Below are 17,824 nucleotides of genomic sequence, written 5' to 3' on the forward strand. Positions count from 1 at the left end.
AACAGTTGTGGAAAACTGGAATGTGTATTGTACTGTGTTGGGGTTGGTTCAGCAGAGGAAGGAGAACCTCACCTTAAGGCCAAAGGAAAACCCTTTGTAGCTGTGGTGAGCAAAAAGCTCCCTCCCAAGGTCCCTCTGTTCCATTATGTAAATTGTTGCTAGAAAGTTCTGGGTTCTCCTTGTTATTATTGGTTACTTTTTGTATATAGATTTAGTTTTCATTTCTCATCCTACTCTGATTTAATTAGCAATTGTAGAAGCCCACAATAATGAATTAAATTAATTTCTTCCCAAGTCAAATCTGTTTTGCCTGTGATAGTAATGGAGGACTGATCTCTACCCCAGGTCTTTATCTTGGCACACAATCCTTTTATTACATTTTCTCTCCTCTGTCCAGTTGAGAGGGAGGAGAGATAGAGGGCCTTTGATGGGTGTATGGCATCCAGCCAGGCTCAACCCACAAAAGGCTGTCACGGTGCACAGTGTTAACGACATCCAGGGAGGTGTTTGTCTCCTGCTGTTGCTCACCAGTCAGAACTCCAGCCAAGTGCCCCCCTTGCTGTTTTCAGGTCTCTGCTCCTCATGCTCCTCTTCCTTCTTCCTTCACCCCTGTCACTCCCCGAGTACTTTCCTACGTACAGTTATGCAAGAACATTGATAATTCACGCTCATGTTTTTCCACTGCTCTTACCATGTGCTACAGATAACTTGGCATGAAAAGGAAAAATGGAAGGCGAATAGGAGAGCAAAGACCAAGACATTTACCCTGTACTCTGTCTTACACAGATAGATATATAGATAACTGTTGAAATTAGGCAACACGATATAACCAATATGAATCTCTGCCCAACCTTATCCCCCACGTCCCTTTAGGCTGAAGGGTTCTTCTGGCAGTAGAGAGTGAATTTAGCATGTTTATGCAGCAGCCAGGACTGGAGGGATTTCATACCATTATGATGACTTCAAGTGCTGCCAGAACAAGGGTAATATTTAAAACACTGATAAACAAAACTGTATGTCAACATTTATTTTATTTGTCTAAATAAAAGAATACAGAAAAGAAGCAAAGATATATGTCAGGTTTTATTTCATCTTTCCAAATAAAATAATAAATAAAAGGAAATTTTCTACCTTCTAGTATGCCAGATACATAAACAAACACAGTATTTAATGTGTCCTCCTTGTTACTAGGCAAAACACTGAGGCCAGCAGCTATCATACATTTTCACGTCCTAACCAATTAAGAGTAAATAAAAGAATAGTTAGGAATAATCTAAAATTGGTGCTGCCTGAATAATTGAAAACAAGTTTGACCTGCTTTTCCATGCACGTGAACAGACACAATGTTCCTAAATTTAGTTAAGCTAGAGGTATTTCTACCAGCTACAGTGCTGTATTACTCTACTAAGAGCAGAGACGGACAGTTTATTGCAAAACAACACTTCAACTGTAAACCAAAGTGAAATATCTATATGAAATGCTGTATGTTTTCCAGCATTTGTACAGTAAATACATCATAGCTCTTATGAAAAATAAACATGAAATGTAATTACACAGACTGTTTGTCAAGATTTGTTTGTGTCTTGAGTTCTTACAAATGCTAATATTGCTCATTCTGCGGAGGTGCCCAGGTCAGAAATGTCTTACAGGTTTTACATAAATGCACTGAGCTAGACCTTGCAGTGTTCCAATTATTGCTGGCACATTTTTAGGCTAATGAACCTTGTTCCAGTTTTCTCTGAAAGGTGGTGGAGGAGAGAGGTGGTAGAGAACCTCCCAAGTGATTTATGGAAGGAGGGTTGGCTGACCTGCCAGTGGCCAGCAGTACTTATATGAGCTTAGAGCTATCAAGGTCACTGAAGGTTCATCTCAGGCAGAACTGCTGGGGCAAGTGCACAAGGGCTTTACTGGGAAGTTTGATTACAAGGCAAAACAGATGATGTGACTCTGATTCACTCTGCAGGCCTCCCTCCTCTTTAAATTTATTTTTGTAGACTGTATTCTGAGTGTAAGCACAATAGGCAAGTAATTCAGGTAATCGGAGTCATCTTGATTGGACCAGGCAAGGGCATTTGAAGTATTGATTGTAGCATCTATGTGATACAATTAAAGCCAGTAGGCAGAATCCATCCATAAATCTCGGGTGAACTAGAACCATTCTTCTGCCCTTGCTTGAGGATAAACACAGCTTCTTAATGCACCAAAAGTATCTTACTATGGCATTTTGCTGTCAATAGATAATTAGTTGCTAGTATTGTCCATGTAAGAGCTTTTCTCTAAAGAAAATATTCTGCTACTGAAATTGAGATAACCAAAATCTGGTAATACCCACCTTTCTGTGGGTCCACATTAAGGTCACAGTCTTGTGATGGAATATGCCTTTCATTACACTTGATGAGATGTTCGCCTTAATTTCTGAGGCAGCAGTGGACAATATGTGAAGGCATCTATTAATTTCCTTGCTTTTAAGTGTTTCTGCTTTGTTAGTAGGGAAATAGCTAACAAAATTGGGGTTTTGAATTCGAGCTTTAAATATATTGCAAATGCATGATTTAATATATTCCCACTTGACACTGAAAGGCTGGGAAGACAAAAGATCTGTTTAGATTGTTTTCTGAGTCACAGCACTTGCACAATGCAAATCCAGACAGAAAGCCAAGGGGTTCACAGAAATTCTATGGAGAAAAAAATATATACATCTTTTATTTAGAGACTGCAGAGTATAGCCTATACTAGTCATGTGGGCTCACTTTGTTGGAACTGGGAAGCAGACTAGGCACTCTGGGGTGTAATGCATCCTGCTTGCCCCAGACAATGAGCTAGGCAGTGGATCTGCACAAGAGTGAGTGGAACTCAGCTGGGCCAAAGTGTGCACGTTTGCTGTGCACAGCAGGAACAAGCAGTGCTTCCTACAGCCACTTAATTGTCTGCAACCTGTGCATACCAAGTGTGTTTCTCTCTGCTAAGACACTCAAAAAGTTCTATTGAAAACAAGTTGGCATTCATGTTGTTTTCTGCTAGGCTCATAACCTTCTTGTGTTTTCATTCCATAAACCTACGTAGGTATGGCTAGAATTTACCCTTTTTTAGTACGATTTCTTGTGATTTAATTATCTTTCTGTCTCCTGTCCCCAGTAAAAATCACAAGCACTGCATAAATACCCTGGCCTGGATCCAAAAAGATGGATTTTTGAAAGAGGAAAGAGTAGAAGACTGAAGAAATAAATAAATTTTGCTTTTGCGATCATCGTACCATATTGTAAATGTGCACAGTAATTTGACAGGACTGTTAATGCTCATGTGCATTTACCTGAATTAACATCAGAGCTGTAGTACTGACTTAGGGTGCTTAGTTTCTTGTAGAAAACTTAATCTTACACTGAAAAAGAATAAATATATATGGACAGTTCACATCTGAATGCTTTTGGGAATGTCGCCATACAAGACATGATGAAAAAGTATTGTCTGCCTCTCTGGAATCTATAGGGAATTAGGGAAGAGTGGAAGGAAGGGACTTCTTTCAAGGCTACACAGGAGCTTTGTGGAGGCATACAGGGAAATTAAACCTGTATCTCCATCCCAGAGCCCAGACCAAAGTGTGTGAAAGGACGTGGCTGCATCTGATGCATTTGAGCCTCTTGCCCACAAGTATAGGTGTTGTACCATTGAAGATATAACAGCATCCTACTCAACCCTCAGCTGAGGCTCCTCCTGTAAGCCCTCTGTTGCATTTGCCATTTCTATGTGGATATCCTAAGGCATCTTAGGTGGCACTACAGGTTTCTGGGCAAGCAACTGAATCAAGTTCAAAATGTTCAAGGACTAAGCCTGAAATTATTAAGTGGTGGAAATGAGCCAGAGAATTAAATATTTGATTGGATTACTTGAAAAAAAAAATGAAGAGTGTAGTAATCTAAGCAAAAAGCAACAAAATAGACCTAATACAGAGTGGTTTTTTGTTTGGTTTTTTTTTTACAGGGGTAGAGAAATGTGGAAGAGGGTTTTTTATAAAGTAGACAAATAGGCTTGGATAAATAGCATTTTTCAAATGGAGATACAAATTATGATAATCAATCTTTAAAACTAATCTTTAAAATCTTTAAATCTTTCACTAATATTTAAAACCTTTTAGAATCCTTCAGAATCCTCTAAGATACATTTTTTGACAGCTTGAAGATATTTACCTTACCATTAGTTATTTTTCTAGAAGCTGTGATCTATATCTCTAAGTTTGGTCTTGTATCTCTAAGTTAGTCTTTCCATGGTGCTGCTGTCTTTTGCTCAATTAGGAAATTCCTCTGAAATCTTTTTGCATGCAGTAACTAAACTTGACAAAAGGGATCCAACTCTGATTACATTTTGACAGTATAATATTCTGAACCATTTTCCAAGAAAAATATTCCTTCTTAACTAGGATTAGAGCAAGACAGATACTTTTTTATGCAAATGTGCATTTCTGTGTAGACTTTATAATCCATGTTGGAGGTTTCCTTGAACTCTAAAGATGCTGTATTTTGGATTCACAGAGATATAGTTGAAAAATAAAATAAGCTCCGAGATAGAATTTTTGAGACTGTAGAGAGAGAATTAAGTGGATACCAAAAGTCAACAATGTCAGTGCTCCTAGTATAATTTTGTTTTGCCTGAGAATGAAGCCTTCTCAAAGGTACTGGATTATTTTTTTTATCCTGGACGAGGAAAATATTGAGTGTATGTGAAGTTCATTTCCTCCTCCGTATAAAAATCTCTTTCATCATAGAAAGTTTTAAGAATCCTGTTTACAAAATCCAGTTTAAAGAAGTATTCCTAATGCCTTCAGCATCCCTAATACCAGTTTTATTATCTGATCATTGCACACAATCTGCAACATCTTTTGTTATGCAGCTGACCACAAGTTAAATGATCTTGCTGCTCTTTATCTGACTCCAAGGTATTGGTGGCTTGTTTTGGAGCTATGACTCACTTAGGACATGTGTGTAAGAGTTCTCTTCAACAGTTTATTTCCTTCATAGACTATTTTAAGGATGCCAATATATATTTTGTCTGTATTTCCACAGGCTCTTCCCCTGGAGATCTATAGGACTCCATCTGTTCCAAACAGCTGCCAAATACTTTTGTGAGTGTGCATGTGTCTGACTATGTATAAACAAAGATACAGTAGTAAGAAAGCCTGAGACTTCTCTGTGGTTGTGATATCACCTGCATAGTTAGAATGCAGTGTTTTACATATTTCTGTGTCTGAAGAAGAACTATTGCCCTTTCTTTCTCAGCTGAGGTAGTATGATGAATGTCAGCTATATCTTTTTGTCTTTCTGTAAATATGCAGAGGATTTTATTATTTGTTTATTGTAGGCAGTACTTGATTCTATAAAAGGGATGGATAGAGGTTGTGATTGATATTACAATTGTTATAGGGAGGTGGTAGAGAGATGAAATTACTTTGGGTGCCTTGACAGCTTGTTTTTTTTCTGAATCTGTCAGCTCTGATCTTCAGGTGACTGAGTGAGCTGGTTTTCAGGGTGATGTTTCCGTGTCTGAAGCACCCTGCTAGTTATCCACACCACAGCAAACTTCAGGTACATCTGGTGTGACATGGACCACACTGGTCTTTCCTGAACAGGATGGCAGTTCAGAGTCTTTTAATGATGCCCAACACAGTGTTCTGCTTGTTCAACTGATACAAGTGGATGACCCCTGTGTTTCAATTTCTTTAATCTCTTCCTGTTCCTTTAGAGATGCCATTCAATATAAAGATAGCTTTCCAAAAAAACCTAAACAAGCTGGCACTAACCTCCTTCACACACTAGTCACAGAGGAGATTTTGTTTGTCTTCAGTGCTAGAGAGCATGTAACAGGAGATTATTAACACAGATACCTATAAGAAACAAATTATTTAATCTTGGAGATGCTTCATCATAAATTATTATACAAAAAGAAACCTGTCATATGGCAATATGATACAGCATCTTTTATTTTTTAAGTGTGCTTCATGTTATTCAATAATTTTGTCTTTGTTGAAGGTATTCAGAGTTTTGAAAGTGTTTTGACAATACCAAGTTGTTTGACAAACCTGCTCCAAAAAAAGTCCTTTTCAATCAAGAGATTTTTTGGCTTAATTCTGAAATCAGTTTCAGCTGATTTCTCCAAAATGAAACACATCTTCCTGAACTAGAAAACAGATCTCAAACAACAGACACAAGTTAGTGAGCTTGTACAATCAGTGTCTGTCTTGTCAAGGATATGTATGGTTAAAATAAGTCAAAACAAACAACATTTCATTTAGTCTACTCATTTACTTCTCACAATTTATCGCAGTTGTTTTCTTGTTGGTTTTCATTTTGGTTCTGAAATTATGTTATCCATTTTTCCCATACATGATGCTTTTCTTTTCATTTGAAGAAGTAGGAGACAATACAAAAATAATATTTTTTCCTGTTTAAAAAAACCCCACATAAATATTTCTTGGCAATTACCAAGAATTCTACATAATTAAAGTACTGTATTAATAGTAACTATTGAATCCTAGAACATTTCCACTAAGGAAAATAATTGGATTTTTCTATCCTAATTTCACAAATAAAAATGCTAGCTAAAAAGATTAAACTGTGTGTTCTGATGTAAACATCAGAAACATTTGATTTCAGGGACATGATTATTTCAGAATCAAACAGCTACATTCAAGCCACCATAGTAGTTGCTTCTCCTTTATTGAACTACTGACATTTAAGAGGAGAGGCTGGGTTTTTTTTCATTGCATTAAGGTACACTAGCTAGTTCAATTAACCTTTTTCTTTTTCCAACAGCAGAATCTGCAAAGAAAACTTCCCGTGAGCCAGAAGCTAAAATATGCAGATGAGTGCTTTTCTACCTTCTGCCTCAGTACCTAAAGGATAAAACCAATCAGGAATTAAGTTTTAGAGAGTAACTTACCTTCGTTAGGCATACTTTGTTAAGATTTGTGCACTCGTTTGTGATGAGCCAAATGAACTCTCGCAATATTGCTTTTCTGAAGTAACCTAAGCATGTGCTGACATGCACAATCCCATTGTTTTTCAGGATACTAATTGGAGATAGTGACTCAACCACTTTTCTGGGCAACCTAGTCCAATTCTTGACAGCCCTTCCCATGAACAGCTTTTACATAATACCCAATCTAAACCTCCCCTGGTGGAACTTGTGGCCATTTTGTCTTGTCCTTACTTGGAAGAAGAGACTGATCCCCACTGGCTACAACTGAATTTCAAGCAGTTAGTTATAGAGAGCTGTAAGATCTCCCCTGAGCCTCCTTATCTCCAGGCTAAACAATCACATCTCCCTCAACTTCTCCTCATAAGTCTTGGGCTCCGGGCCCTTTCCCAGCTCCACTGTTGTCCTCTGGACATGTTTCAGCACCTCAATGCCCTTCTTGTAGTGAGGGACCTAAAAGTGGACTCAGGACATGAGGTGTGGCCTCACCAGTGCTGAATTCAGAGGGACAATCACTACTCTCATCCTGCTGCCCACGCTCTTGCCGATACAGTTCAAGATGCTGCTGGCCTTCTTGGCCACCTGAGCACACCTCCTGTAGACCAGCATCCTCAGGTCCTTTTCTGCTGGGCAGCTTCCCAGATGCTCCAGCTCAAGCCTGTAGTGTTGAATGAGGTTACCGTGATCCAGATGCAGGACTTGTCACTTTGCCTTGTTGAACCTCATCATGTTGGCCTTGGCACATCTATTAAGGCTGTTCAGATCCCTCTGCAGACCCTTCCTAACCTCCATCCAATCAACACTCCAACCCAGTCTGATGTCACCAACAAACTGACCAAGGTTGCACTAGAGCCCACTATCCAGATTGTCAGTGAAGACATTAAAAAGGACTGGCCCCAGTATACTGAGTGCTGAGAAACACCACTAGTGACTGGCCACCAGCAGGATATCTCTCCATTCACCAACAGCTCCTGGGCCTGTCCATCCAGACATTTTTTTTACCCAGTGAACCATACACATGGGAAGGCATTCTCTTCTAGAGAATGATGTAGGAAACCATGTATCTGTACTGACGTCCAGGTGAACAACAGCCACAGCCTCTCATAAATCCATTTGGCTGCTCACCTTGCCATAATAGGAGAACAAGCTGGTCAAGCAGGACCTGCCTTTCATGCACCCATGCTGTCTGAGCCTGGTCTCCTTGTTGACCTGCATGTGGTGTGTGATGGCACATGGAGCAGATCATCTGCTCCATGACCTTCCTCAGCACTAAGAAAAGGCTGACAGGCTCATGGTTCACTGGATCCTCTTCCAACGCTTTTTGTAGACGGGTGTCACATTTGTGAAACTCCAGTACACTGGGACCTCCTTGGTTGATCAGGACCTCTAGTAACTGATGGAAAGTGCCTCAGAGAGACCTGACACCTACTCAGTCATTACTCATGGATGGGCCCCATAGACTTGTGTCTGTTTAAATGGCCTAGTGGATCACTTGTGATTTATTCCCCCTTGGACTGTGGGGGCTTTGCTCTTCACCCCGTACCTGCCTTCCATCTCAGAGGGCTGGATATTCCCAATGCAAATGATCTTGCTACTAAAGACTAAGGCAAAGAAGGCATTAAGTACCTCAAGATTTTTCTCATCCTTTTTCACTATGTTTCTCCCCATATTCAGTAGAGGATGGTCGTTCATCTTAGCCAACTTTTCAAGCTGTATTTATAGATTTCTTTAAATTGTGTTTTACAGCAGTATCCAGAACGCCTATAAAGACAACACAAAAAGCAGGACAATGAAAAATGAAGATCTGAGGATTTAGCAAGCTTGGGTTCAACCTGAGACTCCTCTATTTCTAGAACTCCCGTAAAATGCCCAGACATGTGGCAAGCATGTCACCTCTAATGGTCCCTGAAAAGAGTAGTGATCTCCTACAGGTTCCCCATCATAAGCTTATCTGTGAAAGTGCCTCATATGGGGCTTGAGATAAATGTAAAATGTCAATATTTAGGCACCTGAATTTAGATGTCCATTTCTGAGTGTCAGAGTTTAACCCCAGCTGGCAACCAAACCCCATGCAGCTGCTTGCTCCCTCTTGCACCAGCAGAGTAAAGGAGAAAACTGGATGGATATGAGCTGGAAAACTCATGAGTTCAGTTAAAGACAGTTTTACAGGGAAAGCAAAGATCCTGCACACTTACACAAATTAAAACAAAGAATCAATTCCTTGCTTTCCAGACAGGTCTTCAACCATCTCCTGGAGAGCCCCATCAAGTGGAATGGTTACTTGGGATGATAAACATCATCACTGAACATCAACCCCTTTTTCCTTCTTCCTGCTACTCTATACACTAAGCATGATGGCATATGGTCTGGAATATCCCTTTGGTCAGTTGGGGTCACCTGTCCTGGCTGTGTGTTCTCCCAGCCTCCTAGGCTCCCTCAGTTTCCATGCCAGTGTGGCAGTCAAAAAGCTGGAAAGGCCTTGTCTCTGTGTAAGTCCTGCTCAGCAAGAACAAATGCTTCTTGATGTTATCAATACTGTGTTCAGCACAAATCCAAAACAAAGCCCCACATCAGCCACTGTGAAGACAAGTAATTCACCCCACCCAAAACCAGCACACAGGAAAAACTGGTTCATATTCTGAGACTCTCATTCAAGGAGTGGATGTTTCCATTGAGACACAGTAGAGACTAGAATGAATCGTCTCTCTCTGAACTAAAATCAGGAGCATAAACATGGTTAACTGGTGTTCTTTCAGATACCCCAATGTGTGGGGCTGCCTACGTGACAAGCAAATTTAATTTTGGATGCCTTACCCTGAACCCTTTTTCTTCAGGATGACTGGACACATAAAAGCATATATGAATCAAAGATTTTGGTGTCAGAGTTTACCATTATTAAATACGTCTCCTGATTAGAGTTGCACCAGAAAAGAGGAAATAATAAATGTTGAAGCAATTAAAAATGTAAACAGAGATTCATTAAGGAAGAAACACAGCAGCAGTAAAACATTTTTTTAAAAGTAAGTATGTAGAATTAAGACTCTTCAAACAGTCCTGAATATTCTTTTCCATGATAATGCAATGCTTCTTAAGGATTATAGATATGAATATTTCTTTTCAAAGCTTTCACAAGCTTTATAATTATAGCATGGTAAGTCTGATCTATTTGTGACAGCAGCTATGGTGTGTTTGACTCAGGAAAATTTAATGCATTTGAGTTTGGTGTTGCTTTCATCAGAGGAAGTGGCAAATTCAGAACTCCAAAAGTGTGAATGTGTCTTCATACTTGTCAACCTCATTATTACTGCACAATGAACTCAGGTATTTTTATAGACATGCAGAGTTACCAATATTTAATCTAAGATGGGCAAATATGTGCCACAGTTATTCAGGCTACTTCATGATTTCTTTCATTGAAGTTCTCCATGATTTCATTGCAGATTTTAGTGACAGAATCTGAAAAGACAATAATATTACTTGATGCATTAAGTTAGGTATATATTCTAGAGGCTGGCTGAGAACTAAAATCTGAAGACTAATCATACATTCATTTAAATACTTTTCTTTTCAATACTGTGAATTTTTCATTTTATAAGGAATTTTTATCCTTGGTCACAGACATTGCTAGGTATATTTCATACAGATTTAATTTGTTACACAATAATGCAGCAGTTGGTCTAATAATTATATTGGCAATATGATTTTTTGATGGTTTTGTTTTGGGTTTTTTTTTGTTTGTTTGGTGGTTTTATGGACTTGTGATCAGATATCATTGTTTTACAACAACAGAATTTGTAGGAGCATATACATAGTGACTTAATTTCCCAATGCACCTTCTGTTTTATTTATTTCATTAATTTTAAAGGGACATAACTGCAGGATAGTCATGAGGATGAACCCTTAGTAAACCCACTGTAAAATTTATCAATTTTTTTTTAACTGGAAAATCACATCTAATTTGAATTTATAAAGTTAGAAAAGACATTACGTGTCCTCTTGAACTTGATAACATTCTGTCTACCTCCACATCTTTTTACAAACTTTACAGAATTTGGTAGGCAAATGTGAAAAGTGTCAACCCATTTTCAAAGCTGTTCCTGCCAGTGAATCAGTCAAACCTCCTGCTATGAATTTCATTCACCTCAGATGAGGACAAGAGCCAAGATAGACCCATCCTAACTCTGTGAACTGATATATTGATCTCATGGCAGCTGGCCCGTGGTTTACAGGTTTACTTATGTACCAAGTAAGAGGTAAAAGATTATGTGAAAACAAAATAACTTTACTCCAAAGATTTTATGTTGTTCTGATCTGTGAGGCAAACTCAGATCCAAGCCTGGATCCTGTGTTCATTTAACATTTGACATGCAACTGAAATGCTTACATTTGTAGCTCCTTGCCTTAGGCAACCTTTATTTACAATGGAGATAGTCACTTCAAGGAGTGATTCAGATCTTAGGTGGTGAGATAATGGGAGCACAACATTAAAGTACTGTATCACTAACCCCTTAAGATAATAAATTTCATGTATTAATTTACAATTAAAATTTCTGCTTTGAAGTTGTTATCTTTAGTTATCTCCCAAGTATTTGTACATGAGGGAATTTAGCTGAAAAATTATTTATGAAAATTCAACAATGCAGGATATCCAGGCACAATATTAAGTAAATGCAAATGAATCCCAAAGTAGGCAGAAAAAATTGACACTAAAATACCAAGAAAATAAAACGCCAGCTCTAGAAGCATAATGCTACACGAGCTACAGCTGAAGATGAGGATTCACAAGGAAGGAATACATGATCTGTCCATAGTCACACCCTTATGGGCATACATAATCATCTGCCCAAGTCTGGGAAGCAGCTGTAAAAGTTAATACTTTGAAGGAGAGGCTGCAGACAACAATGTATTGAGAGACAGGCTGGTCTACTTTCTGTGCTAGTTTTGTTGTTTGGTTGGGTTTTTTTCTGACTATCAGTTACTGTGCCAAGTGTTAAATAGAACAACTCCCTTTGTTCATGTTCTTGAATTTACAGCTGGCTATTTATTCACACACATATTTAGTAACATAAATTATTTCCTACCAAAAACATAGAGGGCTTGCTTAATTTATATATGTGCTGGCTTTTACAGGTTTATAGATAGAAGGGGGAAAATATTTCAGAAATAGATGGTTAATGAAAATTTTGGTTTAATTCAGGCTAGAGTGCCGCCAGAAAATGTCATCTCCTTGGAGACCTTTTTCAGGAAAAAAAAGAGTTCTGCTTTTTAGTATCTTGCTATCATTGACCCCATTCAGTGTCTGGTAACTATGAGCTAACTAATGACCAAGTGGCAGAGTGAGCTCAAAGTGAGACAAGTTAACTTGTTCTGCAAAAGGCTGGCTGAGGAGTAGGACTCCAACCTAAAAGAAAAGTTCTTCATCTTTACTGGAGGTGTCTGAAGCTTCTGTCTCAATGTGTTTGCTAGAGCAGAATCTTGCAACATACAGACAGACCAGATGTATACCTTTATGATAAGTTAGCCATGGTGGGGCACTGTCTACCAGATGTATTACCTACCAGTTTTTGCAAGATATTCTAGTAATTCTGACAATCAGGATGTCTCTGAAATACTCAGCAATGGCACCAATGTGCTTCATGCTTCTGCAACCTAAATGCTTAAGATGAAACATATTATTTCCCTTGAATTAATGATTTGCCATTGTGTACAAGTAGCAGCGAGTGACATAATGAGTTGTTCTATTTACTGGGAAAGGTGATTTTCCACCTTTCTTGAAATCAAGTTTGGTTTACAAGTGGTGGTGCAAAAGAAGTAGAAAGGAAGAACTGAAAAAACGCATTGGCACAGAACAGTTCTTTATACAAACATTATTCAGGAAGAAACACATTTGTTCTATAACTAATAAATCATAACTCCTCTGCCTCTTCTCTGATCTTATCATTATTCCACTGGGCCTTTGGTCCAAGTTTCTCCCTCTCCAACTCAAAATTGCTTGAATCTCCATCTATGTATGATCTCTATTTTTTTTCTCAGAAATAACTACATCAAATTAAGTGTAGCCAGAGTGAAGCCTTAAGCAATATGGTATATAAATTATAGATGACATAAAAGGGCCATTTTAAGTGCAGAAGAGCAGGGGAGATTGGTGGAGAGACTCCCTGCCTCTGCATGGCTCAGTCACAGTAAGAAAATTACTGTCCTGAGAATCCTGACATGTTTAGGCTTCAGCTCAGCTAAAGCAGTCACAGGGTTAAAAGTGTAGCATGTCACAGAGGTTAAATGTGTCTATGCTCAAATAAGAATGAATGCGTAGACAGAAAACAGTTTGAAGCTGTATACCACTATCTTTACTCACTTTGCAAATCTGAATATCAAATAATTGTAACCTGCAACTCATCTTTCCACCTTTTAAAACTAATTTCTGTGTATTTAAAATGTGATAACTTTAAAACATAAGGTAACTGTTTTGAACACAGGTCAGTGTTTTCAACATTTATAAAATATAGACTAGACCTAACAGTTCCTCAAGAAAACTCTCAGGACGTAGAATATTTTGCAAAAAGACTTATGGTGTCCTGTAAATGTATTTTGACTTCTAGAATTATCAGAATTAAAATATTTGCCCAAATTCCAAAACACTTGGTAAGAAAAAGGTCAGAAAGAAAGTAGGCACAAAAGTCAGAAGTTTGAGAGACTTTGAAATGGTGATATGCTGTAGTCACAGTTGTAAGCAAAGCATTTTTTCTAATAATGATTTTCATTCTGATACAAATTCACATTTGTTATCCCTACAACTTGAGGTTTGTGATAACAGAGAAATATTTAGGGAATTTCATCTGATTAAAATAAGCACTCCTTGAAAATAACATGTTTAGCTACAACCAAAATTATATTAAGCCTCTTTGAAAAATATTTTGTATAAAGCTATAAATACCACATAAATAGTAAAATAGCCTACTGAAACCTACTTGTGAATGTAGAAGAAGACCTTCCTTATTTGGCATCACACTGGCTTATTTTATTGTGCAGACTTTTGCTGTTTTGTTTTTCTTTGTGGGCACTGTTTCTTTTTATCCTGTAAGTTTAGGTAGAAATTAATATGTATACACTTTTGTCTCATGCTTATTAGTCTCTAGAAGTTGTACAAGGTTAGTAAGTTTAGAGCTTGGTATGGTTACAGAGAGGTGAGTGCTACTCCTTTCTTTTATCAGCAAAAGAAAAGAAGTAGACATGGGCCCAGGAAGAAAATTAAGTGTGTCTAAATAAGTGGTTATAATTGCAGAGCTTTCCACAAAAGACTGGACGGTTCAGTTTGGCTAAGAATAAAACATGTCTACTCACAGTTTGCTGAGAAGTAGAGTGTATTATGTTAATTTACATTAAAAAAAGCAAATTCATGTGATGGTAGTATTTAATAGACCTTGTTTTAGTTAATTTGCAAATATTCACCCAAAGAGACGTACAAATATTACTGGATTTTTTAGTGAGTCTCCTTAGACACACACATATATCTAGTTTTGAGCACTCAATACCAGAAGCATCCAGACATCCTAAAATAAATGCCATTGGAAAGGTGCAGGAGAAAAATTCCAGACATCACATCTTACATTCAAAGCAGGGGAATAGATCTCTCATTTACCTGTGAAAGAAAATGCTAGACAGCTAGTTCTTTTCATCACCCAAGTCCCACATATGCCTACTTTTGAGGAACTATGCAGAGCTTTTGACCTTAAGGAAAAAAAAGACAAAAAACCTAATCTTGTAGCAGCATCCTGCTTTCATTCTTTTCAAACACACCCTTGAGTGGTTATTTTCACCCAGTACTAGCATGATCCTCTCATACATTTTTAAGAAAAACATAGTAGAGGAAGTCCTGGGAGCAGAGCCCAGAAGAGTAGGACATTACTCTAATCATTACACTGGAGTTTACTGCTGGCTCTGTTTGGTCCCATGAACTTTACTTTCTTGGCAGCAGAGTGACTCGATGTTAGCAGAAAATGTCGAATGTTCTCATTCTAAATTACAGTGATGCAGAGCTTTGGACTAGCAATTTGGCTTGGAACATTCCTAGGATGGCTATGCTGAGAATACAGGTACACCATTTCCTTTGGAAGTGCTCTAATTACAAGGGAGAGAGGCGGCCTACATCATTGCCAACACTGGTTGAGCTCGGGATCTTTGGTACCTCTGAGGACTCATGCAGAGCCTTGGCAGTTGTCCACCAACATTAAAATCACAACAAAACTCTAAATCAGAATAATATATCCAAGCAGACAACCCAGAACAGATATTTTTTACCATGAATAGTGGCTCAGAAAATTGTAATGGAAGCTGGAAGAACATTTATCTTAGGAGGCAAGGTAGATCTCCACATGTGCCAAAAGGGACAGTCCTGATTTTTAAAAAGTTTCATTTATTTGTCTCCAACTGTCACAGCAGTTAAGCCCTAAATATGCTATTTGAGCCAATTCTCTACTTTATATGTGCTGCATCCACAAAGCAAAGTAGTTTTACCCAAGAATATGCAACAATTTCCTGTAGTTTAAGTATTATTCTGTAGTTAGTTGGAATGGGAATACTCCTGGGTAGATTTCAGTTTGCTATTATTACTGCAAGACCAATCTGCAAGACCTCCATTCTCCACAGTTATACTCTGAATGTATTCCCACTTTTCTGTATATCAGTGGGTGCAGTCATACAAGTCAATATTCTCAGAGATGATGAGAAAATAAATTAAGATGAATAATTGCTCACTTTTGCCTATGTTTAAGTGCCCGAAGGACTATATTTTAAAACAAAACCATTCTTCACATACTTTTCAAAATTAATTTGGTCTTGTAATACTTTTTGTGACTTCATGCATTAGCTGAGTCAGTTAAAACCCAATTTGATAACAATATTAGCATTCAGAAATAATCATAATTTTGGTGTATCTTGATATGTATATAAACAAAACATTGCTTTAAATCAGTTTTCTTAATTTTTCCATTTAGACTTCCTTCGAGTAATCTCCTGACTACATTATAAGTCAAAAGGAACAATAAACTGGGTCTTTGGGAGGAATAAAGATGTAATGAGAATTGTTCCAATTGTTTTGGATGTCAACTGGAAATCTCCCTATCTCACAAAAAAGGGGTCAGTTGTAATCTGCTACGCAAAACATTTCCAGATTCCAAACCTAACTCCAAGAAAATCCTATACAGTAAAGCGACTGTAGAAAAGCAGAGTAAATTTCCATTGTTGAATCCACTGATCAGCTGCAAATGAAGGAAAACATCTCAAAATGCTACCTAGATAGAGTGCTTTTCAGAAAAAGAACAGGAGATTTATTTAGATCTACTCAAAATAAGAAATGAAATAGCTAAAAAAGGGCTTGTGTACAATGGATCCATTTGCAGACACAAGTTGCACTCCATAAAGAAATTCCAAAATAATTAGATTTAGAATGGTTTAATTTTTATTTTAGGTTTTCTAATCATCAACATAGTTGGATGAATATGAAGGAGTATTTTAACAGAAAATAGCTTGCAAAATTACCCACAATTAAAGGATGACTTCATATCAATCAATAGATCAGAAAATGAACAGAAAGACTTCTTCAAAAACAAATGCTAATTTTCACAGCAATTCCCCACTGAATATTAACTAATAATATTTTCAAGTAATTAGGGTTTTGTCACAGCACTATTAGGTCACCACAAATAAAATTATGTGAATTTATTGTGGTTTTTGTGAGTAATGAGAGCAGCCAGAAAACAGAACAATCCATTGATTTAGATCTCATTATGCCGTAATGTGGTTTTTATGTTGAAACCCCAGGCCTTGATGGACAGTCATTAACAGGCATTTCTTTCCCTCTGCAGTGCTTGAGCTTTTTAGCACTTTATTTGTGTCTTTTGAAAGCACAAAGAGGGAAAAAAGCCTTTCCAACAGATGGCACCTGACATATGTATTAAATGTAACAGGTGTAGAAAAGCCCTGCTCATCAGAATGAGCTTTTCTGTCCATTAAAGCCTGGGTTGCATGTGCATGTGTTTGTTAATCCCTCATCGAGGACAAGAAAGCCACCAAGATGTCAATTGCCTGTTGTTAGATTCATACAGGGACGTGTATGTTCTGAACACAGGACATTATCACAGTTGGACACAAAAGCCTGTTGTCAGTGATGCGAGAAAGAGAAACAAAGAAAATATGTTTATTTCATTGAAAAGACAGAAGTTTCCATGTGGTTAATGTGTGTTCTGCGCATTGCCAAACAAACTCAGAGAGCAAAACAAAGCTGTAATAACAGTGAAATATTTGGTGAAAACAGGTCAAAGATTATGATCTTTATTGAATTTTCTTTTTATTTTAGATTTTACACTCTGTATCAAAAGATCTCTGGAGTAGAGTCATATGAGTGTTTTTCCATTTGCAATTTTTTTTTAATTAAACATTCAGTCTGGTTGTAATTTATATTATAGAAGACTAATAACTCCTCTGCTATACAAGAAAACTGAACTAAGCATATCTTCATTTTCCATAAATTTTCTGCTGCCCTTTTCTAAAGGAAGAAATTTGAAGGTAGACTGCTATAAAAATTATTAAATGAATCCAGAAGTAAGATTTAATATAGGCAGCTGAGAAAATAAGAAGTTTGCACAATGGATCACCTCTGGAATTTTTTTTTGCCTGGCTCCTAAGGGACATGAAAATTTGTGAGTGTGTTGTGTACCTCTATGGCACTTCCTGCCCAAATTTTTTGTTAGTATCTTTGATCCCAAATACATTTGATAGTAAAAATCAGAGTAATTTTCAAAAAGTTTCTGAAAATAAGTTTTTGAAGAGGTAGGAGTGAAGATCAAAGTAATGACCTCCA

Source organism: Melozone crissalis, unplaced genomic scaffold, assembly GCF_028551555.1.
Source record: "Melozone crissalis strain CALT ecotype California unplaced genomic scaffold, PUWL_Pcris_2 ptg000004l_1, whole genome shotgun sequence".
Taxonomy (NCBI): domain Eukaryota; kingdom Metazoa; phylum Chordata; class Aves; order Passeriformes; family Passerellidae; genus Melozone; species Melozone crissalis.